General features: G+C 51.3%; 1 protein-coding gene and 1 long non-coding RNA gene across 2 annotated transcripts in view; one reads left to right on the top strand and one right to left on the bottom strand.

The window, feature by feature from the left end:
- LOC144826437 (uncharacterized) overlaps positions 1-22,531 on the bottom strand; it is an 871,719-nt gene extending 849,188 nt beyond the window's left edge. The window contains exon 1 of the long non-coding RNA XR_013609822.1: positions 22,276-22,531. This is a non-coding gene — a long non-coding RNA (uncharacterized LOC144826437). The remainder of the gene's footprint in view (positions 1-22,275) is intronic.
- LOC144826435 (transient receptor potential cation channel subfamily M member 7-like) overlaps positions 1-27,574 on the top strand; it is a 2,236,140-nt gene that overhangs the window by 1,363,421 nt on the left and 845,145 nt on the right. The gene's annotated exons all lie outside the window — the stretch shown is intronic.

The following is a 27,574-nucleotide window of genomic DNA, read 5'->3' as shown; positions in this document are numbered from 1 at the left end:
TCGTAACTAGTAGGAACTGTCTTTTACTTACCTTTTCGTAATTTGTTCTGCCCATTGACTTTGTTCCGCATCTCGCGTGTGAGTTCACACTCTAGCAGGAGGCCCACGGGAGGCGTGTGCACTTACCTAAGGTTAGGGTAGTGTAGTCCCAGCGATCCTACAGCCTCTGGGCAGCTCCATTTCCTCTATCGATTTCCCTAACCCATTTACTTAGTATATGGTTTGTCGTGCCCCTAGGGCACCATTGTAATTTGTGCGACTATTGTATTTTTCTGAAGAGTATTGTTATCTGCTTAGCCCTCTGATCTCATAAAGAGTTCAGAGGTGTTTGTTATTAATAAATATATTGTTTATTTTCATAACAACCTGTGTGGTGTCCTTTCATCTGGTATTCAAGGGGTTATATGTGGTAAAACAGCTGGCTTCACATGCCAAAAGAGTTTAGCCTAAGACTGCTTTGTCCATGCTACCATTAGGATAGCTGGTCTATAAGGTTGACTTACAACCAATCACCATAAGGGTTGTTTGGACTGATACAAGGTGATCACTAGAACTAGTGAGCATCATATATCAGGCCAACTTCTCTCAACCACAGTTCCGGGCGTCGTCATCAGTCTTCGGGCTCGAAGTCCTCAGGTAAGAGGCACAAGAAGTCGAAGAGGCGACATCGCTCTTCTGACTCCCCCGATGCTGCCGCGATGCAGCCGGGGGTTCGGGTGACACCGCCCGAGGCTCCGCCGGAGCCGCAGGTGTCGCAGCCTGCTCCATACCCGCCGGTCCCTGGGCAGCATGCGACGCCGGAGGAGATCGAGGCCTTCCTCATGGCCATGAGGTCGCGCACTCCTCCGTCGGGTTCCGCGGCGCTTAGGGCCAAGCGGCCCCGACTGGGTCCCCAAGCGGGCCGGGTGCTTCGGCCCCGGTGCCGTCGGGTGCTTCGGCCCCGACGCCGTCGGCGACTTCGGTCCGGATGCCGCAGGGCCCCGCCGGATCCGGGTAGCGGCCGGTCGACCTCACGACCTCGCCGGCGCCGGCCCCCAGGGTGTCGCCCCCGGCGCCGTCCCAAGACGCCGCCGTCCCCGGTCCTACCCTCGATTCGGGTCCGGCGCCAGAGTGGCGCCGCTCTTGACGCCGATGGGAGAATTTTACTTCTACGACCCGGCCCCGTCCTTTGAGCCTGAGTACCAGGCGACAGGTGACGAGAGGGATTGGGAGGGGTCCGAGGACCCTCTGACACGTGAGTGTCAGTCTTTTCAGGACTGGACAGGTGAGCTTGGGGAGGCCAGTGGTCTGGACACTTCGCCCGACACTGGTTTTGTCTCCCCTCCTACCATGGCTACGGAGGAGGGGGCTGCCTATAGTGTGGTGCTGACGCGGTCTGCCAAGGCTTTGGGCCTTGAGCTCCCCGTCGCGGCCGTGAGGACTAACCTCCTCACCAAGGTCCTTAAACCGCAGACAAGCTCGGCCGAGCCTCTGCTGCCTTTTAATGAGGCCTTGTCGGACGTTCTTCTGGGCACTTGGTCCAAGCCCGCTACAGGTCTGCCTGTAGATAGGAAAGTGGCCAGGCGCCGGCTCCGGGTGACCCTTGCTTCCTGTCCACCCACCCCACCCCCGAGAGCCTGGTCATCCAGGCCTCTAACTCCCAGACCGCATTCCCGTCGGCTCCCCCCGATCGGGAATCCAAGAGGTATGAGCAATGCGGGAAGAAGGTATTCTTGTCCCTGAGTTTAGGATTGCGGTCAGTCAACACTGCATGCCTCTTGGGCCGTTACACACACTCTCTGTGGGACACGGTCGCGGAGGTGCTGCCACAATGTCCGGAGGAGGTCCGGACTAAACTCACCCAAGCCCTTGCGGTGGGTCGAGGCGCAGCACGGTATTCCATCCGGTGTGGGCTGGATACCACGGACTCACTGGACAGAGCGATGGCAACGACGGTGGCGATTCGTCGCCACGCCTGGTTGAGGTCCGCCAACTTTTCGGCTGATGTCCAAAACACCCTTATGGACATGTCGTTTGATGGCCGTCGCCTCTTTGGCGACAAGGCAGACCATGCGCTTGAGCGCTTTAAAGACTCCAGGGCTACGGCCAAGCCATTAGGCCTCTCGGCCCCGCGCCAGCAAACGGCTGCTTTTCGCCCCTTTCGTGGCCAAGGAAGGGGCGCCCCCACACGTCTGGCCAGCCACGGGCCGCGGTGGCGAACGTGGAAACCGCCGTGGTGGCAGTCGGGGACAATGGCGAGGCCAGTCCACACCTGCCCCTGCAGCATCCGCCTCAAAACCCTCCTTGTCTGTGCTTTCAGGCCCATGTGACGCCAGTGGGAGGCAGGGTCCGCCATCACCACCACCACTGGCGCACTATCACATCGGACAGGTGGGTGCTGCAAATCGTCCGAAAGGGCTACTCCCTCCCCTTCGAGGCGTCCCCTCCAGCCATGCCACCTCAGTACTACATAGTGTCTGGGGATCACTTGAAACTTCTACAAGAGGATGATACGGCCCTCTTGGCCAAGGGGACCATCGAGCGCGTTCCTGGGCCAGAAGTAGGGTGTGGTTGTTACTCCCACTACTTTCGGGTACCCAAGAAGGGCAAAGGGGGCCTACGCCCTACCTTGGACCTACGTAACATCAACGGCTTCCTCCGGAAAGAGAAGTTCAAGATGCTGACTTTGGCTCAGGTCTTAGCTGCCCTAGACCCAGGAGACTAGATGGTAGCGTTGGACTTGCAGGACGCCTATTTCCACATCCGCGTCCTGCCGGCCCACCGGCGTTACCTGCGCTTCACGGTAGGCCACGAGCACTTTCAGTTTACCGTGCTTCCCTTCGGCCTTACCAGCGCCCCACGGGTGTTCACGAAAGTGATGGCGGTGGTCGCAGCTCATCTGTGCAGGTTAGGGGTTTCAGTCTTCCCCTACCTCGACGACTGGTTGTTGAAGGCGGGCTCGCCCCTGACAGTCGTCAGCCACCTCCAGACTACGGCAGCCCTCCTGCACTTGCTGGGGTTCTCCATCAATGTGCCGAAGTCACACCTGTGTCCCTCTCGGAAGCTCCTCTTCATCGGAGCGGTTCTAGACTCGGTGCAGTTTCGGGTTAATCCTCCCGAACAGCAGGTTTGGGATATTCAGGCTCTGATTCCGATCTTTCAGCCGTTATCCCGAGTCTCGGTCAGGTTGACGCTGCCTCTATTCGCCACAGAAGAGAACGCGCAATGTCATCAGTTCTACGCGTTGGAATTTCAAAGGCGACACTCGATCAGAGACGCTTTTCGTCGCGAGTGGAGTTGCTGTCTGTTGTACGCCTTTCCGCCTATACCACTTCTGCCCGGTCGCACCTGATCTGCCCCAGTGCTGAAGAAGATCAGGTGCGACCGGGCCCAAGTCATCTTTGTGGCTCCGGACTAGGCACGAAGATACTGGTATCCCGAGCTACTCAGCATGTCAGACGAACCCCCGATTCATCTGCCTCTTCAGGAGGACCTTCTGTCGCAGCAGCAGGGGACGGTCCTCCACCCAAACCGTCCAGTCTCCACTTACATGCGTGGAGATTGAGCAGCGGCAGTTGAGGCCATTTGACTTGCCTCCTGAAGTCCGTAATGTGATTCTGGCAGCCAGGCGTCCCTCCACAAAATCGGTATACGCCTGTAGGTGGAACAAATTTGTGGCATGGTGCACAGCAAATGCTGTGAATCCCCTTTCTGCCCCTCTTTCAGAGGTTCTCCTCTTTATTCTTTCTCTTGCCCAGCAGGGCTCTGTTCTGGGCACTCTAAAGGGCTACCTCTCTGCCATTTCCGCCTTCTTAAGGCTCCCTGATCAGCCCTCTTTGTTCAAGTCCCCGGTTGTAAATAGGTTTTTGAAGGGCATCACTCATATGTTTCCTTCTGTTCCTTTCGTGATGCCTCAGTGGGACTTGAACCTTGTTCTGACTTATCTGATGTGCGCTCCCTTCGAGCCACTTCATAACTGTCCTCTTCGTCTCCTTACTCTTAAGACTGCATTCCTGGTTGCCATCACCTCTGCCAGGAGAGTGAGTGAGCTTCAGGCTCTTTCTTCCCAACCTCCCTTCCTTTCTGTCCATCCAGACTAAGTTGTGTTGCGGACACGACCCTCTTTCCTGCCCAAGGTAGTCACAGCCTTCCACATCAGGCAGTCCATCACCTTGCCCACTTTTTCTGCCTCCGCATCCCTCGAAAGAGGAAGAGAGGCTCCACCGTCTGGACCCAAAACGTGCGCTCTCATATTAGCTGGATCGCACACGCCAGTTCGGGTGGATGAACAACTCTTTATTGGTTACGTCGGCGCTAAGAAGGGACGGTCGGTGCACAAACGGACCATTTCTCGATGGGTCGTCTTGTGCATCAAGGCTTGTTACTCTCTGGCTAAAAAGGAGCCTCCTGTGGGGCTACGTGCCCATTCCACTCTGGTCACGGCGGCTACTACTGCCCTGGGTCGGGGAGTCCCCTTGCAGGACATCTGTCAGGCATCTACGTGGGCCTCGCTGCTCACGTTCGCAAGACACTACTGCCTGGACAGCCAAGTCCGGAGAGATGGCTTTTTCGGCCGCTCTGTTCTCCAGGACTTTCTGATGTGATCATTGGTTCGCAGACCCACCACCGGAGTTGGTATTGCTGGGGTATCTATTCTAAGGTAAGGAATCTATTACTATCTGGTTTCTTTCAGATGCACAAGTTACTTACCACGATATACCTGTAAGAAACAGTAGTTAGTATTAGATTCCTTACCGCCCCACCCATCCTGCAACCGATATCTAGGGTCATCCCCTTTCAGGGCCCTAGCTTTATGGCACCAGTGTTGGTTTTTTTCATGGCTCTGCGTTTCTGGCGCGGAAAAGCTGTGTATAAGAACTGACGTCTGCGCGCGAGGGCGGCGTCTAAGTACTCAGACAACGTCATCCCGACGCCGACGACGGACGCGGAGCCACAGACGACGCCTACCGGCGCGCAGGGGTACTGCTACGCAAAATTATCCGGATCCAGTCTAACGCCTGGGGATATTCTAAGGTAAGGAATCTAATACTAACTACTGTTTCTTACAGATATATGGTTACCGAAGGTAAGTAACTTGTGCTTCATATCTCATAGCGCGTTTGATTTGACGCCATGCCCCTGACATTCCAAGTACTCATTTTATACTTGCATGGTACAGCCATTATCACTTACAAACAACAATCATTTACAATCAGACACAGTCTGGCAATTGGTAGCCTAATAACTGTAAAGCACTTGTTACAATGTCATATATCTGTAAACACTAACATAAAGAAACCCCAATGCAAGGTCGAGCGCAGGAATCACATTCGACCAGTACTGTAAACAAAACCAAGAAATAACAAAACATCTCATGCAGTCTTCCTTGGGGTACATGGCACACAGCCTATAGGCATCTTTCAGGTAGCATAGGTGGTTCAATGTGAGACTGCTGTCATCCCGGGCATGGAACTCCGGCATTAGGTGAAATTAGTAAGCACCACATCAAAGTAAATCGCATGAAGATGGTGAACCATGCAGGGAGATCATCATAGGGTTGTGTGCAGCCGTACAAAGATGATGGAAGTATTCTGACTATTCTCAGCCTGATGTTAATATCCAAAATTCAAATGAGGAGGAATGGCCTTGGCTCCAACCCTTCACGACGCATTGATTCGTGCTAGCCTTTGAACTACTAATTTCTGTGACTGGCAGTTGGCACCAGCGTGTTGCTTGATCACATTTCGATCCACCAGTTTTTCTGGAGATGTACAGGCCTCTCTTACAGCTGTATGGATATGCCTTTCGATTGCTCAGGCCTGTTTGCCAAAAAAAAGCGGACTCTGTCTTAGAACCTTTCAAAGAGATTATGGTCACAGCATGCTCCGTGAGCCGTATGCCCCTTGACAAGCAATTTTCCCACTGGTTTAGGAAATTCTGAAACTACTCCAGGATTGGTGTACTGACAATGCTAGTCTCCCCAGCCTCCCACCATCATTTCGTGATCAGGGACATGAATCTGCCAGGTAGAGTGCACGTCACCAAGAGCAATATTCCTCCCAAGTCCCCAACCCATTCGGCAACAGCCTGCAAGCCGCTTTAGATTGGTATTGGTAGTGTAAGATCCCCTTGCCTGACACACAATTTAGTACTTTCTCCCACGGTGGCGATCCACCCCATCTGACAGATGTGTCCTTCAAATCATTCAGCAGGACTATAACCTACTTTATATAATCAAAGAGGAAGGGACCAGGAGCAATAAGGTCCAGCATACGCTGCCTATTATATATCACAACCCAACAGGCGAATGCAGTTCTCAGGCTAGAAATATGTTGACCCACTAACAAGTCACTTGATTATCTAGGACAGTGCTTTAAATGGACAAAAATAAGTGCAGGTACTCATCAAAAGGAGGGGTGGAGCTGGGTGAGTCGGGCATAAGGGCGGTGCTAAAGGTGGAAGAAGGGGCAGCGCTACGTTTTTTTTTTACCTTTCCAAGGTTTTTATGAAAGAAATCTGCATGCATTGTTAGAATATCAGCTGTATATGTCCATTAGCTTTTTACACTAATAACCATTTATATCGCACTTACTAATAAGTGTTTATTACTACCCAAAGTAACCCTTTTTAGCAACCTTAAAAAATAAAAAAGATTGAGAAATATATATATATGCCTTGTTGTTGCATACAGGTCCTTCCTGCAGGGGTATAATTCACTAAGATATATGCCAAGGATGTTAACTTGTGACCTACAGGGAAGGCAAGGATCTATGCAACAAAAACATTATCCAACTGAGCTATCTACATAAAAAAAACAAATCTCTGATCCACATGTTGCATGCTATGCTTTCCAGCAGGCACAATAACCCTCTATGCAATTTTATGGTGAGTTGAACCTAATATTAGATTGCACACATATCTTTCCAGCAAGGGCATTAACCACCAGAGGTATCCACTTTATTACTACTTATGGTGCCCCAATCTAACTTGCTTGAGAGAAAGGTACTGGCTTCCTGTTTCATACGAGTAGTAAATGCTTAGCTGCAAAGAAGTGACCAATTCATCATACACTCTTTTCATTCTCAGCACTAGTGGATGTTTTTGTCTAAAATGGAAACCAGAGTTGCTTTCCAAGGGAAATAATTTGTGTAACTTCAGTAAGCAGCATATCTTCGCTCTAGTTGCCACCGGATAAGAAATGGTGACACAGAGACACTGGTGAAGTTGCTCCTGGTGGCTCAACCTTTCAACATTCCATTTTATTTGATTGAAAACGAGTGCTGGATAGAATAAACAGGTTGCACATGTGATTTTAGATGACTAAAAGTATCTAACTGAGTTCTCTGAATAGACTGTGTAATTAAAATATACACCCATATATGTAAAACAGCACACGTTGAAAAAATGTCTCTGTTGGATAATTTGAATTGGTTTGAAATCTTTTGTTGACATTAGTTTGAAGTATTTATTACAATCCCATTTATATTAATTTAGATAATATATTAAAAGCCTCATATACTTAATACAGTAAATGTCAAATGTATTCTTGCATTTTTAACTGTCGATGAAATAAATATAAAAAAAAGCAACAGGCATTCACATCACGTTACCAATGGCAAGAGGGTAACGTGAAAGGAGATGAGACTTATTACAAATAAAATATGTTTCCTGTGCTTGTACTCAAATAACTTGTACCAATGACCACCTGGGGGTGCAAAATAGATGAAGCATTTCAGTCTTCCTGCTTTTGCCGTCCAACAAAAGTGTGCAATAAATTTCAACCATGAGTGTGAGTTACATGCACTTACCTAGTCATGCATTACATATATTGGCTTTTGATTCCAATACAGCTGTATACTTCCTTGTGGCATGTACGCCCAGATGGTTTGCGCTGGCTCCAAACATCTCTGTTCAAAGAGCATATCACATTTTTCACAGGGATCAGTGAGTTTGGTGCCGAGATCCCAATCTATTTAGTTGTGAAACAATGGTTAGAGATAGTGAAAATAAGCACAAGCTTTTTGTTCTGCCCAGGCATATTGAAAATACCCACCACAGGCAACAGTAACTGGAAGAAATACTTGTATGTGTTTTTTAGATGCACAATATCAAGTATTTTACTTTTATGTAGTGCTCAACATCTTGTCTAGTGATAGATGTACTGGTGAATTTGTGTTAAGTCTAATTGCAACAGTTTTCATATAGCGATTTCTGCTACAGAAGCATCATTGCAGCACTGTGTTACCCTGAACAATGCCTCTCACACCCTCGCCCATTAGGTTTAATAGCCACCTCTCTGCCCCCGCTGTGTAAAAAGAAAGGATACAAGAAACTCCCTGCAGCCACACCTCTGCTCTGATGGCTTCCAGAGCAGCACATGCAGATCACTGTTTAACGGTGACAAGAGCAGCTGTTCTCTTGTACGAGCCCAGCCCAGGCTTCCACTGTGATTAAGAGTGAAGGTGCTGCAGAGGTATGAGGTGATTGATGATGGAGCGCCACCGGCCCTCATGAGGCCCTCATGAGTACCGGTACTCTCCTTATTCAAGGAAAAGTGCCGGTACTCCATGCGAGAAAATGCCAGTACTCAGTACCGATGAGTACCGGCCTATTTAAAGCACTGATCTAGGAACATTATCTCCTCTGATGGCGAACCACCATTTTTAACTAGACAAGTGAGCGGATTCATTAAAATCTCTTGTCCTTGAGTCTCATTTGTTCTATTTTAACTACGCTTTTTGCTTTTTCATGTCCACTGCCACCAATCTAAACCAGTGGCCCACACCCCCACCTACTTAATCAAACAGCTGCCTGTTATAAGATTCCAGGCTAAGAGCCCCTTCGCGGGTGCCTGTTGGGCATTGCAGCACCGGCCTGACGAGGAGCTAGACCAATGATGAAGCGTGACACCCATTTGGGTGTCTGAGGGCTATTGCTCCTATTGGAGCATTTTCCTACTCTATAAAAAGCTTACACATGTGCACTTTCCCCAACTTCTTTAAAAGGAACTGTATGACCTACCCTATTCTTCCCTTCCTTCACCTTTCTCCCACGTCAAAACAGTTCTCAGAGGAGCAGTTTTGATGTGAAAGAAATGCAAGAGATGTGAGCCTGTTGCGTAAACAGTATTTTGCTCCTCTCTACAACATGTATATCAACACTTGAATATAAAAAAGACAGATTTTTGTAGCCCTGCAGAACCCCACCAATACATAGTTGAAGTGGCGTCAATACTTTTGTGTTAATAACGGTTCATAAGCTGGGATCCAGGGACACTGGTGATTGGAAACAAACCTATTTCGTCCTTCTCAATACCACACACACTGCACTAATGCACAAGTTACTTACCTTCGGTAACGATATATCTGTAAGAAACAGTAGTTAGTATTAGATTCCTTACCTTAGAATATCCCCAGGCGTCAGACTGGATCCGGATTTTTTTTGCGTAGCAGTACCCTTGCGCGTCGGTAGGCGTCGTCTGCGGCTCCGCGTCCGTCGTTGGCGCCGGGATGACGTCGCCGGAGTACTTAGACGCCGCCCTCGCGCGCTGATGTAAGTTCTTATACACAGCTTTTCCGCACCAGAAAACGCAGAGCCATGATAAAAACCAACACTGGTGCCATAAAAACTAGGGCCCTGAAAGGGGATGACCTTAACCCTAGATATCGGTTCGCAGAACGGGGAGGATGGGTGGGGCGGTAAGGAATCTAATACTAACTACTGTTTCTTACAGATATATCGTTACCGAAGGTAAGTAACTTGTGCATCTGAAAGAAACAGGTTAGTATTAGATTCCTTACCTTAGAATAGATACCCCAGCAATACCAACCCCGGTGGTGGGTCTGCGAACCAATGATCACACCAGAAAGTCCTGGAGGACGGAACGGCCAAATAAGCCATCCCTCGGACTTGGTTGTCCAGGCAGTAGTGTCTTGCGAACGTGTGCAGTGAGGCCCCCGTAGCTGCCTGACAGATGTCCTGCAAAGGGACTCCCCGGCCCAGGGCAGTAGTAGCCGCCGTGGCCCGAGTGGAATGGGCCCTCAGCCCAACAGGAGACTCCTTCTTGGCCAAAGAGTAGCATGCCTTGATGCACAACACGACCCATCGAGAGATGGTCCGTTGTGTACCGCCCGTCCCTTCTTAGCGCCCACGTAACCAACAAAGAGTTGGTCATCCACCCGGAACTGGCATGTGCGATCTAGATAGTATGACCGAGCAAGTTTTGGGTCCAGACGGTGGAGCCGCTCTTCCTCTTTAGAGGGATGCAGAGGCGGAAAGAAGGTGATGAACTGCCCGATGTGGAAGGCTGTGACTACCTTGGGCAGGAAAGAGGGTCTTGTCCGCAACACAACCTTGTCCGGATGGACAGAAAGGAAAGGAGGCTTAGAGGAAAGAGCCTGGAGCTCACTCACTCTCCTGGTAGAGGTGATGGCAAACAGAAAAGCAGTCTTAAGCGTAAGAAGACGGAGAGGACAGTTATGAAGCGGCTCAAAGGGAGCGCATATCAGGTAAGTCAGAACCAGGTTCAAGTCCCACTAGGGCATCACAAGAGGAACAGGGGGGAACATATGAGTGATGCCCTTCAAGAATCTGTTAACAATCGGGGACTTGAACAAAGAAAGCTGATCAGGTAGCCTCAAGAACGCGGACAGGGCAGAAAGGTAGCCCTTGAGAGTGCCCAGAGCAGAGCCCTGCTGGGCAAGAGCAAGAAGGAAGAGGAGAACCTCAGAAAGGGGGGCAGAGAGTGGATCCACAGCCTTTGCTGTGCACCATGCCACAAATCTGTTCCACCTGCAGGCGTATACCTACTTTGTGGAGGGACGCCTGGCTCCCAGAATCACAGAACAAACTTCAGGAGGCAAGTCAAATGGCCTCAACTGTCGCCGCTCAATCTCCAAGCATGGAGGTGGAGACTGGACAGGTTCCGGTGGAGGACCATCCCCTGCTGCTGCGAGAGAAGGTCCTCCTGAAGAGGCAGACGAATCGGGGGATCGACAGACATGCTGAGTAGCTCTGGATACCAATATCTTCGTGCCGAGTCCGGAGCCACAAGGATAACTTGAGCCCGGTCGCGCCTGATCTTCTTCAGCACTCTGGGCAGAAGTAGTATAGGTGGAAAGGCGTACAACAGACTGCAGCTCCACTCGTGACAAAAAGCGTCTCCGAGCGAGTGCCGCCTTGGAAATTCCAACGCGCAGAACTGATGACATTGCGGTTCTCTTCTGTGGCGAATAGATCTAACCAAGGCTCTCCCCACTGCTGAAAGAGGCCTTGCACCACGTCCGAGTTCAGATGCCATTCGTGATCCATCATGCACCGACGGCTGAGTTTGTCCGCCCTGGCGTTCAGGGAACCTGCCAGGTGTTGAACCACCAGGGTCATGCCCTGATGTTCCAGTCCACGACCCCGCCCGCCCTGTTTGTTGCAGTACCACATGGCGGTGGTGTTGTCTGTGAACACCTGCACTACACTCCCCCGGACAGATGGGAGGAATGCCTTCAGTGTAAGCCGGATCGCCCGCAGCTCCAGAAGGTTGATATGGAGCTGGGACTCCGCTGGAGACCAGAGGCCTCTGATCTCCGCCTCTCCCATGTGGCCCCCCCCCCCAGCCCTGGAGGGACGCGTCCGTCACAACTACGCGCTCCGGTTGAGGTAGGGAGAGGGATCTGCCGCTGACCCAATCGCGGTCCGTGAGCCACCACTGCAACTGTCTTGCAGTGCCCTCCGAGATCAAGACATGGTTGGACAAGTTGCCCTGATGCTGGGCCCACTGAAACTTCAGGTCCCACTGCAGAGCCCGCATTCGCCACCGGGCATGATGCACCAGAAGGATGCAGGAGGCCATCAGCCCCAGAAGCCGCAGCGTCAACCTGACCGAGACTCGGGATAATGGCTGAAAGATCGGAATCAGAGCCTGAATATCCCGAACCCGCTGTTCGGGAGGATAAACCCGAAACTGCGCCTAGTCTAGAACCGCTCCGATGAAGAGGAGCTTCTGAGAGGGGTACAGGTGTGACTGCGGCACATTGATGGAGAACCCCAGCAGGTGCAGGAGGTCGGCCGTAGTCTGGAGGTGCCTGACGACTGTCTGGGGCGAGCCCGCCTTCAACAACCAGTCGTCGAGGTAGGGGAAGACTTAAACCCCTAACCTGCGCAGATGAGTTGCGACCACCGCCATCACTTTCATGTGTGGGGCGCTGGTAAGGACAAAGGAGAGCACGGTAAACTGAAAGTGCTCGTGGCCTACCGTGAACCGCAGGTACGCCGGTGGGCCGGCAGGACAGGGATGGGAAAATAAGCGTCCTGCAAGTCCAACGCTACCATCCAGTCTCCCGGGTCTAGGGCAGCCAGGACCTGAGCCAGTGTCAGCATCTTGAACTTCTCCTTCCGGAGGAAGCTGTTGACGTTCCGCAGGTCCAAGATGGGGCGTAGGCCCCCTTTGCCCGTTCTTGGGTACCAGAAAGTAGTGGGAGTAACAACCACACCCTACTTCTGGCCCAGGAACGCGCTAGACGGCCCCCTTGGCCAAGAGGGCCGTAACTTCCTCTTGTAGAAGTTTCAAGTGATCCCCCGACACGCGGTGGTACTGCGGTGGCATAGCTGGAGAGGACACCTCCAAGGGGAGGAAGTAGCCCCTACGGACGATTTGCAGCAACCACCTGTCCGATGTGACAGTGCGCCAGTGGTGATGGCGAACCCTGCCCCCCACTGGTGTCACATGGGCCTGAAAGCTCGGACTAGGAGGGTTTTGAGGTGGATGCTGCAGGGGCAGGTGTGGACTGGCCTCGCCATTGTCCCCAACTGCCGCCACGGCGGTTTCCACGTCCGCCACCGCGCTGGATGATAGTCTGGGGCCCGTGGCTTGCAGGGCGTGTGGGGGCGCCCCTTCCTTGGCCACGAAAGGGGCGAAAGGCAGTCGTTTGCTGGCGCGGGGCCGAGAGGCCCAAGGACTTGGCCATAGCCCTGGAGTCCTTAAAGCGCTCAAGCGCATGGTCTGCCTTGTCGCCGAAGAGGCAACGGGCATCAAACGGCATATCCATAAGGGTGTTTTGGACATCAGCCGAAAAGTTGGCGGACCTCAACCATGCGTGGCGACGAATCGCCACCGTCGTTGCCATTGCTCTGTCCAGTGAGTTTGTGGTATCCAGCCCACACCGGATGGAATACCGTGCCGCATCTTGACCCTCCGCAAGGGCTTGGGCGAGTTTAGTCTGGGCCTCCTCCGGGCATTGTGGCAGCACGTCCTCCGCGACCGTGTCCCACAGAGAGTGGGTGTAACGGCCCAAGAGGCATGCGGTGTTGACTGACCGCAACCCCAAACTCAGGGAGGAAAATACCTTCCTCCCGTATTGCTCATAACTCTTGGATTCCCGATCGGGGGGAGATGTCGGGAATGCGGTCTGGGAGTTAGAGGCCTGGATGACCAGGCTCTCAGGGATGGGGTGGGTGGACAGGAAGCAAGGGTCGCCCGGAGCCGGGCGGTGGTGCCTGGCCACGTTCCTATCTACAGGCGGACCTGTAGCGGGCTTGGACCAAGTGCCCAGAAGAACGTCTGACAAGGCCGCATAAAAAGGCAGCAGAGGCTCGGCCGAGCTTGCCTGCGGTTTAAGGACCTCGGTAAGGAGGTTAGTCCTCACGGCCGCGACGGGGAGCTCAAGGCCCAGAGCCTTGGCAGCCCGTGTCAGCACCACACTATAGGCAGCCCCCTCGTCCGTAGCCACGGTAGGAGGGGAGACCAAACCAGTGTCGGGCGAAGTGTCCATACCACTGGCCTCCCCAAGCTGACCTGTCCAGTCCTGAGAAGACTGACACTCACGTGCCAGAGGGTCCTCGGACCCCTTCCAATCCCCCTCGTCACCCATCGCCTGGTAGTCAGGTTCAAAAGGTGGGGCCGGGTCGTAGAAGTAAAAGTTTCCCATAGGCTTCGAGTACGGCGCCGAGCGGTGCCGTTCGGGCGCTGGACCCAAATCGAGGGTAGGACCAGGGACGGCGTCGTCCTGGGACGGGGACGGAGGCGACACCCTGGGCGCCGGCGAGGTCGTGAGGTAGACCGGCGGCGACCCGGATCCTGATCCGGCGGGGCCCTGCGGCGTTGGGACCGAAGTCGTCGACGGCATTGGGGCCGAAGCACCAGACGGCGCCGGGGCCGAAGCACCCGGCCCGCTAGGGGAGCCAGTCGGGGCCGCTTGGCCCGAAGGTGCCTCGGAACCCGACGGAGGAGTGAGCAACCTCATGGCCATGAGGAAGGTCTCGATCTCCTCCGGCGTCTCGTGCTGCACAGGGACCGGCGGGTATGGAGCAGGCCTCGACGCCTGCGGCTCCGGCGGAGCCGGGGTCGCCCGAACCCCGGGCCACGTCGCACGAGCGTCGGGGGGGTAGGGGGAGTCAAAAGAGCGATGTCGCCTCTTCGACTTCTTGTGCCTCTTAACTGAGGACTTCGAGCTCGAAGACTGATGACAACTCCCGAAACTGCGGTGACAACGGCCCCGCGACCGGTCTCTCGACCTCCTTTCGGATCGGGACCTCGAGCGGCGCAGGGCTGACTGCCGGTGCTCGAGTCGCTTGCGGGACCGCTCCTCTCTAGCTTTGGACATCAGGGCCCGGCAGTCGGAGCAGGACTTGGCGTCGTGGTCGGGGCCCAGACAGTGAAGGCACCGGCGATGGGGGTCGATGACCGCCATTAGTCGGCTGCAATCGATGCAGGGTTTGAACCCGGGCATCCCTACCGGCACCGTCGGAGTCGAGAGACTTCGAAAGATGATCAAAAAGGATCGAAAAAGTTGGTCAAAAATTGACTAGGGTACAACTTTACCGGATCGGCGCTTGCTGGCGCGGAAAAAAGAAGAACTGACGTCAGCGCGCGAGGGCGGCGTCTAAGTACTCCGGCGACGTCATCCCGACGACGGACGTGGAGCCGCAGACGACGCCTACTGACGCGCAAGGGTACTGCTATACAAAAAAATTCCGGATCCAGTCTGACGCCTGGGGATATTCTAAGGTAAGGAATCTAATACTAACCTGTTTCTTTCAGATATAAGGACACTTAAACTAAAAAGCGTTAAATTTAACAGTCTTGCCCTGTTGCTTGGCACATCTAAAACAACCACACAGAATATGATTAAAACAGAGCAAATGCATTTCAACGAGAATAAAATGAACATTTCTACCATGGTCAAAATGTCTAAAATGCTAACAGTTTAATACCTACTTTTATGCGCTATGCTAGGAGAACATGGAGTAGTAAATCTTGTTTCTTAGAGAGAATCAGCAAGATGCATACCTGTTTACAGCGAAATGCTGTAATTATCAGTAGTCGGAGAGGCTACCGATCTGGCAAACCCATGTCGCTTCAGCTCCTCTGCTCACAGCCTCAGCTCCAAATCAGCTTTCAGTCAAAGTGCGATACAGCAGCATCTCTGGCAGTCAGGATCTTCACCTGCAGAATCTTGCTCGATAATCTGGGCAAGGGACCTCTTGTAAGTAGTGGTCAAGTGGCAGCCCTTTAATACCATAGATTATCTACAGTGGAATTTCTAATATCACCGTAGGAATTTCTGGCATAACTAATAAACATCAAAATGCTAGTCTTAAAGGCATTCTTATACAACAATTCAGAATCCTTTATTTTGGCTATTGTTCTTGTTTGGCCTTAAATTAAAGATAACAAGGCACTTGTTTGAGACTGGTGTTGCATTAGGTGTGCTATCAATGTCTTTGTCTGAGTGACTTAATACTTTCACAGGTTCTTGGAAACATAAGTGCTGCTTAAGATATTCAGGCCTTATCAAGCCTTGCTCTTCAAAGCAGTTGTCAAGAGCTTTCCTGACTCGGGAGTAGAGACAGGTTGTTACTTTCGCTATTTTCTCGTGGTCGAGAAGGATGGTGTGCTCTAACCTATCTAAGATCTTCACTCTCTAAATGCCTTCCTTTAAAAGAATAAATTGAAAATGCTCACACTGACCAATGCTCTATCTGCCCTGGATCTGGCTGACTTGATGGTGACCTTGGATCTGCAGGGCACATATTTTCTTATACCCATTCTACAGACCCACAGGTGGTGCCATGTCAGTCATGAGCTTTTCCATTTTGCCGTGCTCCTCTTTGACCTCACCACTGTCCCACTGGTGTTCATGAAAGTAATGCCGGTGGTCGGGGCACACCTCTGGAGGTTCGGGGTGTAGGAGAGTGGGGTCTGCAATCCTATGGTCACCCCAGATTTTTGCATTATGCTTCACTGGTTTACGACTTTCCCTGGCTGTGGGCTTGCTAATCAGACCCACAGTCTAGCTGTTCTCTCTCTAAATTGACAACCATGTACTTTAGGTGCATTTACCAATTGGTACTGGGCCACCTTATCAGTCCCTGTACAGTGTACCTTAGTTATCCAGGGCATAGGTGTACCCAGGGCCTACCAGGGGCTGAAGCATGTATTATGCCACCCCTGGCTGGCCACCTAAAACTGACACGACTGGCTGCAAGATAGCTGGGGCAAAGTGGTGTAATCACCCTTTGCTATAGATATAGTATACCTATATCTAACCCTAAAATGGACACATATATTCCTATCAGTCACTCCTATGGCAGGCCTCATCAATCCTGAAGGCAGAGTGCTTGGAATTATGTGAGATGGTGCTCTGGCATGAGCTGAGCCCGTCTGCAGCTTGCGGAACCAAGTCCTAATAGCTGTTCCATGATAACGCTATATCATATACTCTTAAGTGCATTATCAACCTCGCGGTTAAATGCTAACTCTGGTATAACATTATCAAAACATGTCGAGTAAGGTGTCATACGAATTGGAATACTACCCCCTCGCCAATTCTGGCGACGAGGGTAGCATTCCACCCTTCTAGAGGGACACGACATGTATGTAACTGTGAACCCCGGTTAAAGTTAACTCGAGCCTTGGCATCACAAAATGGATGCTGCCACCACAGACACAAGTCTGACCTCCTGCTGCTGGGAGTCCTTCCAGCGAGGGAGGCTTGGACAAAGGGTTTCCTGCCTTGGGAGGTGCTAGCACCACCCCAGACAGGATTTTGTGTATTGGGTAGGATAGGCTGAAAGGAATGAGACATGCCTGGGGCACACAAGGTGCCCTGTGCATACACCGGTTCAAACCAGTTGCTGGGGCATCCCTGCCCCAGCTCTGGCGCGAAATCGGACAAAGGATAGGGGGTGTAACCACCCCCCTTCCTGGTCCCACCCAGGGGAGGGACCAAGTCATCAGTACAGCCCCCTTTAGCAGGATAAAGGTAGGAGCTGGTCCCATTCCAAGTTAGATTAATCCTGAACTACTCTACAAGAAGAAACTCTGGACTTCGACGTTCTGCTCCACAGAAGACTGAAGAAATCTCCCTTGTGGGCAAGGAGTGTCCACCCTGCAACTGCAGGCACCATCAAGCGTCCAGCGGCTTCACTTTGTCGTCTTCCCTCGAGGATCCAGACTTCAGAGCCCGACGAGACCCGGATTCCCAGACCTCTCCGACCTCAACTCACATCTGCAGCACAGCTGAGACCCGTGGGTGCGACGAGACACGTGGGACCGGCCATCTTTTAAAAAAAATTTTTTTTTTATTGAAATCCTTTATTACAGCATTCAACAACATTACAAACATGGCCCACTGCCGCGGAAGTCGGCCGCACCACAAGGATACGATTCAATTATAAAACGTTTGTACACAGCTATTCAGCCGACATCTACAAGGCCCGGCAGCGAATCAGAATAAACATATGTTGATCGAGCAGTTACAGAACAGGATGAAATGAGGGTTTCATTTTGTAATTAACGGACCCACGGCATAGATGTAAAACCGCACAGCCACCAAAAGAAACAGACTGCTATCGATCAACCCAGGCCCACCCGATCTTGAACGTGAACACCCCCCCACCCGATTGTTGCTGGCGCAGAGGGGCCAAAGTACCAAATCAATGCCAGCGGAGCAGTCCGGAGGACAATTAGAAACATCACAGCACTCTGGAAACCGCAATTCCCAACAGGTCCAAAAGCCATCCAGAGACTTCGTTGCCGTTGTATAATCGGTAGAGCAAAATCCGGGTCAGAGAAGTGAAGCGGTCGGCCATATCTGGGTTGCATCATAGTACCAGCTACAGGAGGAATGACGTGAGATAAGGCACTAAACAGCCGCCCCCCCAAGCGACTCTCCGACTCATCCATGCGTACCGGGCCTCGGGCACCATCAGGGCATATTTTGTTATGATGATCAGAGAGTCTTTCTATCACAAGCTCTCGTGTCTCTGGCACCAAGCAGTTCCCATCGGTACACCATAGCTGCATCTCACCGGAAGCTGTATAAGGATTTACACAGGAGAAGTCTCTCATAGATCTTGCCAGCATTGAACTCATTCCACACTCCATATTTCCCGGGTTCTGATCCGTATACCAGCGTGTCGGCCCCTCCTGAGCGACGAGACCCTCTGCCATGAACTTTCGCTTCTCCAGCACAAAGGGGTGTTCGCCTTCCACAAGCTGATTCTCGGTGCGCACTATTACCGTCGTGTTCGCATCCATCATAGCGAGATCCGCACCTCCCAGCGTGAGCGCATCCAGGGTACACTCCAGGGCAGTCAGTCCCTGGCGCAATGAGGAGTGGAATCCCATCAGTGCCTCCATGATTTTGCGCAGTGTAGGTGCCGTCTCCATACCTTCATGGCGGGCCACATTCGCGGCTGTCGGAGCCCCAGGGAGCCGATTATCTCTGTTCGGAGCGCCCCTCTGAGCCATTTCAATATTCCCAGGGGAACAAGGCGTAAATATTGTCCGGTCACTTAAAGCACACTAGCACTCAGGATGTGCACGCCTCGGTATCCACTCCGTGGGGCAGAAGCGTCCCTCCGGCGTTACGTACCAGCCGTCCCGATCTCATGAGGCACGGGGCACATACAACCGCCTGCGGGTCACCCCCGTATTCAGTCCGCTCTGTGCTGCTGTCGGAATGCGGTATCTGTCATGAAAAACGGGCAATCGGAGTATCCGTCTCAGTTGACCGTCACCTTCCGGGACTGCGCATCCGGTGTTGTTCAATTCGCGGCCGGAAACCCCAGAACCCGAGGTCCCGGCTTTGAAGCCAGTGCAGGCCGCGAGCTCCAGAACGGCATATCTTTGTCTAGAAAGCTCAGAGGTCACTCGGGATCACGCGAATCGGAGTAGTCTCTGCTCAGACATACGGCGGCATGACAGGGGCTCAGGATAGACGACAGGATAAGGTGGTGGGGAAAGGAGATCGACGAAGCCGGGAGCCTAAGCGGCCATCTTGGTCGCCAGCCTGGCTCCTCCCTCCGGGACCGGCCATCTTGAAAGAAACTACACTTCGCTTCCAGCACGACTCCCGAGGTAAACTCGACCAAGTGCTTTGGGGATTGAGAAGCCCCAGCCCCGAGCAGCCCCTGCACCGAAGATCAGCCCTCCAGCATCCACGAGATCTGCGTGGGGCCCTTCTGCTTGTTTGCTGCTCGACGCGTTGTCTGATCACTTGCCGGCTGGCTAGTGGCCTCCTAGACGACGAACCTTGAAATCTTCACTGCTGGTCTGGTTTCTCCAGACTGGCCCTTGCTCCCTTCCAAAATAGGGGCACCCCAGACTCTCCTAGTCCGCACCAGACGCCTTTTCCACTCACCGCGTGGGTTGCCTTTGCCAAGGCCTGTTGACGTCGAATCCGGAACCAACACCGCCGACAGCGAGAGCCTGCGTGGGACAGCTCGTGCCTCCATCCTGGTCATCCAAGACACCTCCTGGTCCACGTGGCTGCAGAGTCAAGCGTCCACTCTTCACTTGATCGCGACGACGACATCTGGTTCCTTCCTGGTTCCTCTCCAGTCACTGGCTAGTGACTTTGAACATTGTCCCCTCTGCTTTCAGGTCTTCAGCATTCCTGATCCACCCTTGGATCACACCGGACATCTTCCTCCTGGTCGCCTGCAGCATCTTTTCTTTCAGGCTCCATTGACTTCAACGCAGGAACCCGACACGACTTCGCACATATGCACCCGCAGCCCGTGGGTGAGGTAACAAGAGCATTTCGGTGCTCAAGGGTAGCTTGACTCTCCTAGTGTCCAGTTCCACAGTCGTTTTAGTCCTAACTAGTCAGGATTGGCAGGGCTCGACAAATCTAAAAAATCTTACTTGACCTGCAGGTCGAGTGAGTAGAATTTTCTACTCGACCTAACATCAATGCACTCGACCCACAAATTGGTTGCATACGAATTTTCTTCAAAACATTTGCAGCGCCAACAACCCAAGAAAATGTTGGCAAACCAAATTGTAAACAGCAAATTCATTCGGATAAAGAGGCATGCTTTATGACCTGTGTCCATTTAGTGGGCCAGGTGTTGGCGCATTGATAGACAGTTCTTTAAGTGGAAATAAATAGGTGCAGGTACTCACCACCACTAAACTGTGCACTAGCGGTGGAGCCAGGGGCTGGTCTAGGGGCGGTGCGAGAAGGCAAGCTTAGCATTTAAGGAATCTTCATTCTCATTCTTTGTAGTCGTTTTATTAGATTAAAAATTTCTGTCCACACTCATATGCTTTCCCCTTGTCACTGTACTTTATCTCTCAGGTCTGCATTTTGCATTTCCCTTTTGATATTTTACCGCTCTAAATATTTCTCTCCAACTCTTCATTTTCCCTCACATCTCTCATCTCTCACTGCTTGTTCTTTCTCCTTGCCTCTCTTCACTCTTTTTCCCATGCCTCCAAATTTGTTTTGTCCTTTTCTTCTCTTTTCTCTAGTCTATTTCCCCATCTTCCTTAACCCTTTTACTTTTTCCATTCTCAAGTTTTCTTTTACCCATTTTCCACCCTGTTTCACTTCCACACACAATCTATTTTCACCACTTTCTCGTTTTCCTTTCTTTTCTTCCTGTCGATAGTTTGCTACTTCTCTCGAATCATACATCTGCAGGATCTTTCCCTAGCCTCCCAAAAAGCATAAACAGCTTTGTAATACTGGCAGGTTAACAGGCTGTTGTGACGACAACTTGAGTTCTGCTTACACTGCACTCTAATAATTGTGTGTGCTTTAGGCACAGCAGAATAAACTAGTGCAGGACTGTAATGCAGGCCCAGGCTCCATAACCTTAATAAAAGAATTAAATGAACAAAGGGAGAACAGATGATGCAGTAGCCTGGGAACCCTTAACCAGAGATGGGCCCACCTTGCTCACCCTCACATCCCCCTCCCTCTCTTCCTTTGCAGGTTACACGATCAGCCATCAGCACCTTGGCTTGATCAGCTACTGTACAATTAAGTGAAAGAACACTATTTACAGTGATTTACCGAGAAGGACCGTACTCACAAGGGCCTGAGGAACTGGGAAGTACTTCATGGTGTAGAGATGATTGCCGGAAATGTGCTAGCTGCGGCAACCGTTCTTAGAATGCTACCCCATGACACAGGAATCAAGTTATTCAGCCTACAGGAAAGGCAAGGCTGACGGTGCGGTGTCAAGCTTGTTGCTCCGACTATTGAAGCTCTAGTACAGCCTGTGTGACACAGTTAGTTTAGCCTGTCAGTAAGAACTACAACACACACACACAGTTGAGTCAATAAATGGACGCGTATTTCTTTTTCCTGGGCAGCTACGTTTCTTTACTGGCTGCAGAAAATTAAAGTTGCTTGACATTTTTGGTACCAATGAATTAATAGCAAGGTGAGCGGAGCCATCTGAGAGGAGAGAGATGGACTTAAGCGTCATGCTTTACTGGTGTCTGTAGAGCTGCACTAGCGCTCAGAATGGTGCACGTACATGCTTCACTATCTCAGCCTCACATGCATTACAATGAGCAGTAGCTGCGCCGAAGAGAGAATTTGGCACCAGCTGCGTAGACATAATGCGCAGCTCGCAGCTAACAGTCGGTGAGAGTAAATTAAAAAACTGTAGCATTTCAAAGATGTTTGTGTAGGGAAATAGTATTAGTACACTCGAGGCCAGAGGTAGGAATAGTCCGCCTTGTAATGCTAGAGGGGCGGCTGCGAAATTACACACTGAAACAACAAAGCTCAGCTTACAACAAAAAAAACATTGGAAGTTCATTTGAAAAAAAAGACGGGCATGACATTCAGCTTGTTTTCAAACATAGAGGCTCAGAGAAAATCCACTCTACATGCAATGCAAGTCACGGCTGGTGTAGGTGCGGTAGGCCCCACCGTCCCGCCTCGCCCCACCCCACAGAGCTTTCCTGCACAGCCCACGAATTCCCACCCCAGCACTACAATCGGAGCAAGAACCCCAGAACCTGTGGCTGGCGGACTGACCCCATCCAAGCGCACCTACCGTCTAGGGCCTCTCCCCTGAGAGACTGAGCTGTCTGACAGGCTGTGGCTTACTTCAGAGCCCGGGCAGAGCTTCACTTACAGGTCCCCTCTGGATGACAACACCTGGGGTGCAGGAGGAAAACTTCGCCATTGCTCGGCCACCAGTGCTTGTCATAGTTTACTGCCAGTTCACTGCCGTCCACAAATCTTTTCCTGTGGTTGAATGTGCAGGCCGGGGCTTGGAAAGGCAGCTTACACGCTTCTCTGGCAGTATATCTTGCAGAGGCTAACTGTAATCAGCCAATGAGAAGCGTGTAAACTTGCGTAGCATACACGTATCCGGAGAGCACAAATACCTTCTATCACCCGATTGGCTGATTGCAACACGGGCTCGGCCTGATGAGGCCTAGTTGCAATCAGCTAATCAACACCTGTGGTTTTCCCGCATTTTCACGTAATCATTTCAGCATGCTGCCCCCTATAGCCTTCTCCTGGCACTGCAGCAGCTGCATGAAAACTCTGGTTGGGACGGCGGCAGATCTCACTCGCCAGGCCGGTCAAGTAGGCCTAAAAACTGACTCGCCCTTGAAGAAATTGACTCGCATTTGCGAGCGGGCGAGTACATTTTTCGAGCCCTGATTGTCCGTACTTACCTTTTTCTTGAACTGTACTGTCCATAGACGTTGTTACGCATCCCGCGCGTGAGTTCACACTCTGCACCCGCGTCCCGTGGGCCTCCTATTACTTACCTAAGGTTAGGATAGCCTAGTCCCAGCGGTCCTGCAGCCTCTGGACAGCTCCATTTCTTCTATCGACTCTCACATTCCATTTACTTAGTATATGGTTTGCCGTGCCCCTAGGGCACCATTGTAATTTTGTGCAACTTATCGTATTTTTCCTAAGAGATTGTCATGTGCTTAGCCCTCTGATCTCATAAAGAGTTCAGAGGTGTTTGTTATTAATAAATATATTGTTTATTTTCATAACAACCTGTGTGGTGTCCTTTCATCTGGTATTCAAGGGGTTATATTGTGGTAAAACAGCTGGCTTCACATGCCAAAAGAGTTTAGCCTAAGACTGCTTTGTCCATGCTACCATTAGGATAGCTGGTCTATAAGGTTGACTTACAACCAATCGACATAAGGGTTGTTTGGACTGATACAAGGTGATCACTAGAACTAGTGAGCATCATATATCAGGCCAACTTCTCACAGGGGGTACCAGTCATCCTCCCCTTACTTGATGACAGGCTGTTGACAGCAAGTCCATCCCAATTAGTCATAGCCCACCTACAGATGATGGCAAACTTCTTGGCATCATTGTGGTTCACAATCACCATATTGAAATTGATTCTGACTCCTTCGCTGAGGTTGGCATTCATTGTGGCTATACTGAACACATTGCAATTCACGGCCTTCCCTCTGCTGCAATGGGGCTGGACATTGGTAACCACAGGTCTGAGGCTTCCTAACCTCTTAGAATCCTGTATCTCTCCGGTCGACTATTCCAGGTGTCACATGCTGGCTTAGCAATAGTTTTGAAGTTATAGTGGTCCCAACACCAAGGAAATCTGACAGATGGCATTTAAATTATGGAAGAGACAGCTTAAAATCGGCACTGGTGGTTGCTCAAACACTTTTGGCCCAGTGGCAAGCCCCTCTCAATTATCTACCCAGATCTGACAGTGGTGACGGATATGTCACTACTGGATTGGGAATGTAATCTGCGGGAGGTGCAGATCAGATTACTGTGCTCTCCGACTGAAGCTTGACTTCATATCATTCTGTTGGAGTTGTGTGACATTCATCTGCCATTGAAAGCCTTCATCCTATCCATCAAGGGGAGTCGGTTGAAGGTTCTCACGGACAACACTACCACCATGTCATACTACAAAAAGCAGGGTAGAGTGGATTCCTGGTTCCTGTGCCAAAAGGGCCTCTGCCTCTTGAGTTGGCTGGAGTTTCATGGCATTTCCCTGATAATAAACCAGCTGACAGGATGCTTGAATGCCAGATAGAGAATAGCGTCTCCATCCCAAGGTGGTGCAGGACATCTTCCATCAGTGGGAAAACCCCGGCTAGATCTTTTCACCACCGTCGAGAACACAGTGTCAACCTTTTTGTTCTGTTCGTAGATTCTGCAAAGAGACTCGCTAAGAGATGTCTGACTTGAATAGAACACAGGACTCATGTACAGCTTCATGTCCCTGCTACACTAGCCCCGAGTTCTGAAATAAAATAATGAATGACCAGGCCGAAGTCATCGCAGTGGTTTTGAATTGGGCCAGAAGAGTTTGGTACCCAGACCTTTCTTTTGCATGAATACATGCGATCAGGCTACCACTTTGGCAGAAACTTTGGTCACAGCAGCAGGGCATGATCAAGCTACCACTTACAGAAACTTTGGTTGCAGCAGCAGGGCATGGGCCTTCAACCAACCCTGCGTAGTCTAGACCCCAGCGTGTGAAGATTGAGGCCCAGCAGTTAACTGCATTTGATCTGGCTCCTGAAGTGGTGGCTGCCATCCTTGCCCCCAGGCGCCCGTCCACAAAGACAATTTAAACTGGGCGCCATGACAAATTTGTGTTCTGGTGTGGAATCCACAAAATGGTCTCTTTACAAGCCATTCTATTGTTCATTTTGTCTTTGGCCCAGCAAGGCATTGCACTGGGTACTATTAAAGGTGATTTGTCAGCCCTTTTGGCCATTTTGAATTTGGGGATCAACCATACTAATTCAGATCGCCTGTTATGCTGCTTATTAAAGGTTTGACACATGTGGCCTCCCAAACTGTTATGCCACAGTGGATCTTTAACTTGTTATGAGTTTCTCAAGCGTGTGCCCTTCAAGCAGATGCACAGCTGCTCCTTGTGTTTTCTGACTCTGAAGACTGGCTTACTCATTGCAATCACTTCAGCTCATTACATGAGTGTAACCACCCTACACTACCTTTTTCATTGGGCAGCCTTCTTTCCTAAGGTCATGACTCTCTTCCATAATGTTTAGTTCTTTACCCTATCACCATCTTCACCCCTTCTCAACCATTGAAAGAGGAGGATTCAGCCACCTTGTTGGACGATCAGCTTTTTGTTGGATTTGTCCACCAGAAACTATGCACCATCCTATGTGGTCATACCTGTCGTTTAACTGCCATAATTTAGTATTAATGACACTTTCCAGATAATATATACGATGGATAAACATAGAATGTGTGTTACTATTCGGGTTGGCCTTAGTCAGTGAAGAGTCAACATAAACACACCTGTTCTGGCTTTTTTGCTACATCCTTGTTTGTTGAGACTTTCTCATAACATTAATGTTGCTGAGGAGAGTGGGCATTTTAGGTACTTTGATAATATATATCCTTTTGCCCTGTTTTTGCTGATAAGTTAGTTCTTAGTAAAAGTTAATCTGAATTACTGAAGGTGCTTTCCCCATTCCATGTTAGTCAAAAAAGTATATATATTTTTTACCCCACAGCCTCACTCATCCAATGACCAGGAGCGGTTGCGCATATGTAATGCTTATTGGATTTTTTGTTTCTATATTAGCAGGTCAAAAATAAAAATGTGGGAAGCATCTCAATTAGTTTTGCTGGAGCAAAAGATGAGAAATTCATGTGGAAGTCAGCTTTTCAAATATGTTTTTTGCCTGGCATCAAAGCATGCACTGCTTTGACTCATGGGGATACTTCACAAGGATCAGAGCTCATTTTATATTAACGCCGCCTATTCCTGCCTTTGTAGCATGTGTTAGTTGTTGATATATGTGAAGCACTGCCTTAGTCATCTCTACATATCCTTCAAGGCATTACTCTTTGGATTCAGATTCAGTGCCAAAAGCCCACTTTTTGTGGGAAGTGCTGCTAATTTTCTAATTCACACTTCATCAATTCCTATGGACCCACCTGATGTTTTTAATAGATGACGAATCTGCAGAAAGAAGTATCCACTACTAAAACAAGGCACATATCCTTCAGTAATGCTTTTTTTAGTGGCTACTCTGTCTTTGGTCTAGTGGATACTCTATCTTCATTAAGATCTATAATCCGTGTCTTGCCTCTCCGATTTAAGGAGGATACGCACAATTCAGCAATGTTAGTTAATCTTTGGAAACAGTTTTCGCCTTGCTTTTGTGGAGCATGTAAACTAGCCTGAACTGATTCATCACAGGCGGTGCCCTTAGGACCTACAGTGTCATATCTGGTGGAGCGTGAATGGATTTGCGCGGGATCTGCACCAGTGCCACAGTGCAAAACGGGACCTACTGCTGTAAAAACAAAATCCAGATCCGTTCTAAAACTTGTGCAATCGGGGCGTGGCCAAGATGGCGGGCTGAGAGGACGTGCCGTCCGTGAGCTCCCGCGATCCAGGGCCCTCGAACTGTTGAACGTACGCTGATCTCCCCCCAACTACACGGGGATCGAAGTCGGAGGCAGGGGGCACACCAAGGCTCGACTCGGAGCACCGAGTGTCCCGTGTGAAGTGACTACGGGGCTCCGGTGAAGACCCACGAGGAGCACCGATCAGGAGACTAAGGCAGCCGGACGCGTGGAGGGCGTAGCTGCCGAGGAGCAGGCGCTGAGACACGCGACCCGACCGGAGGCGACGAGCGGGTCCGCCCGGCCCCTTCTAAGACCCCGGGGGGCGCACAACGCTCCCGAGGCCGGAGCTCCACCGGCGGACCTGCGACTGTGCAGCTTTCGGACACTGCCGGACATTGCACGGACTTGCATTGAAACCCGCGGCGGCTGGATGCCCAGGACCAGCGGCGGTGGGTCGGCGTAGGACCGCTACGCGAGCCCGCGGGTGAGACCGGAAATAGGCCTCTGACTGTAAGGCCTTTCCGCTGCTGGCGGACGCCGGGCACCGGGGCGGGAGACACCCCTGAAGCCCTCCGGCGTTGCGGAGACACCGCGGCTGCCGTCGGGCGGCACAGACACAACTGCCACAGGAGGTAGGCCTTGAATCCGGGCTCTAGGGGCCGGCGAGGAGCCCGCGTGCAGAAGCGTGGGCCAGCTGGGGCCCGGTAGCGGTGCTTGAAGGCCCGGACCTCGAGAGAAGTGTCGTCGCCGGACAGACGCCCCCCCCTAACCCGGCGCAGAAGACGCAGCCGCCGACGAGGAGATACCCGACTACTGGCCGGCGCGCTGGTGGCTAGCCCGCCCCTGGGACTTAGCCTGCCCTGCACTCACCGCCTCTCGCATCTTCGGACATCGCCATTTTGAACTGCGCCGGGGGTGACCCATGTTTGCACTTCCCAGGAACGGCGCTCATAGTGCACTGAGAGACTAGAGGCAGGAGTTTGACTAGGCGGTAC

Source organism: Lissotriton helveticus, chromosome 3_2, assembly GCF_964261635.1.
Source record: "Lissotriton helveticus chromosome 3_2, aLisHel1.1, whole genome shotgun sequence".
NCBI classification, from domain to species: Eukaryota; Metazoa; Chordata; class Amphibia; order Caudata; family Salamandridae; genus Lissotriton; species Lissotriton helveticus.
The sequence above is the reverse complement of the archived record's forward strand: the minus strand, read 5'-3'. Positions and strand labels throughout refer to the sequence as shown.